General features: G+C 38.6%; 1 pseudogene; it reads left to right on the forward strand.

Annotated features, from left to right (window-relative positions):
- Nucleotides 1–320: 320 nt before the first annotated feature.
- On the forward strand, nucleotides 321–1,258 carry LOC124095366 (olfactory receptor 12D3-like; annotated as a pseudogene).
- Nucleotides 1,259–1,821: the final 563 nt, after the last annotated feature.

The following is a 1,821-nucleotide window of genomic DNA, read 5'->3' on the forward strand; positions in this document are numbered from 1 at the left end:
GAAGCTAGAGTTAAATCTTCTTCCTTTTTAATACATTTTCTCTGAACCTACCTTAATTCTGATGAGCTGCCTTTTAGGTTTAACTGCACAGTCTGAGTAGCCTTTTTACTTCCATGAATCAGATATCACATTAACTCAGAACATGTCATGTACTTCCGTTTTCCTCAGTTATGCTTAAAATCAATTTACCCCTGGAATGCTGTTCACCACAGTTTATCCTTCTTTTTTTTTCAGGTGATAAACTTGCTTCATTTCACCCTACACAGTGTATCAGGATGTTTTTTGCTAATTGTCACTGTCATCTTTCCTTCCCTAAAGCAATGGAAAACATCACATTTGTGAATAAGTTTCTTTTGTTGGGACTGATCCAGGTTCAGGAGCTATAGCTTATAATCTTTAACATTTTCCTCATTATATACATGACAAACCTATTTGGAGATGGGGCCACATTAGTGATCATCATCTCAAAGCCAATACTCCACTCTCCTATGTATTTTTTCCTGAGAAATTGTTCTTGTCTGGATATTTGCTATTATTCAGAGACAATGCCCAAGCTAATGTGGAACCTCCTCTCCAGGCACAGGGTCATATCCTTCCTAGGCTGTATCACTCAGCTACACTTATTCCACTTTCTTGGTTGCACTCAATCTGTCTTGCTAATCATTATGGGATTTGATAGATTTGTGGCAATCTGCAACCCACTTCACTACACTGTCATCATGAACACCCAGCTGTGTGTTCTGTTGGCAGCTGTGATGTTGCTCATTAGCTTCTTCTATGCTCTGGTGCATTCTGTCATGACTGCATGCCTGGACTTTCACCACTTTCAGAAACTCAATTACTTCTTTTGTCATATCAAGCCTCTTTGGAACTGGCTTGTGATGATGTAAGTCTCAATAAGTGGCTCATTTTCATTGTCACTTGCAGCTTAGCCATGGTGGCTTTCTTCCTCACTCTCCTTTCCTATTTCTATATAAGTGGCTTTTTTCTGTTGAACCACTGGTCCTGCAGTGTATTCCGCAAGGCTCTGTCCACTTATCCCTCCCTTTTAATGGTGGTATTTCTCTTTTATAGAACTGTGGAGCTCACTTATATCCCTCCTCCCTGTGTTGCATGTGTAATACAGGAACAATTTATGGCTATTGTACACACAATGGTCACTCCATTGTTGAAACCACTGATATATACCTTCAAAAATAAGGAAGTGATGTTTGCTCTGAGCATAAATTTTAGGAAGGTGCTGAAGCTGTTTGCCTGAGGAAAATCAGTCACAATAATAAACAGAGGAAAACTGTATGCCATTTTTATGACATTTATTTTACTTCCTATAGTAATTCAATATATTTCTTAAAATTTTATTTTCATTTTAGATATTTGTTTAGTTGGAAACCAGGTTATTCTTTCATATAATTTCAACCACTACTCATATAATAATTCATTCATTTGAAATATCTTGAGTAAGTCCTGATCCATATGCATAAGATACCCCAGTGGAAAAAGGTTCAGGAGGCCATTAATGGGGACATGGATCTTACATTTTTGTTGAGGGGGCAGGTAATACATAACTGAATAAGTAAATGTGCCTCTGTCAGAAGGTAGGACATATTATGGAAGGTAAGGGAATGACAAAGGCCTTTCCAAGATGTGACCTTCAGGCAGAACACTGAAAGAAATGAGGTGGAGGGTCACACAGATATGTGAGGTTATGTCATTTTATGAAGAGACAAAAGCAAGTGAAATAGCATTGAGCAGAGTGTGCCTGTTGCTTGTGCCTGGAGCTTCATGGGTAATGGGGAGAATGGCCAGACATGAAGTTAGTCA

The sequence above is a fragment of the Marmota monax genome, unplaced genomic scaffold (assembly GCF_021218885.2).
Source record: "Marmota monax isolate L192 unplaced genomic scaffold, Marmota_monax_Labrador192_F-V1.1 WCK01_AAM20220418_F8-fsc00912, whole genome shotgun sequence".
In the NCBI taxonomy this organism is placed as follows: domain Eukaryota; kingdom Metazoa; phylum Chordata; class Mammalia; order Rodentia; family Sciuridae; genus Marmota; species Marmota monax.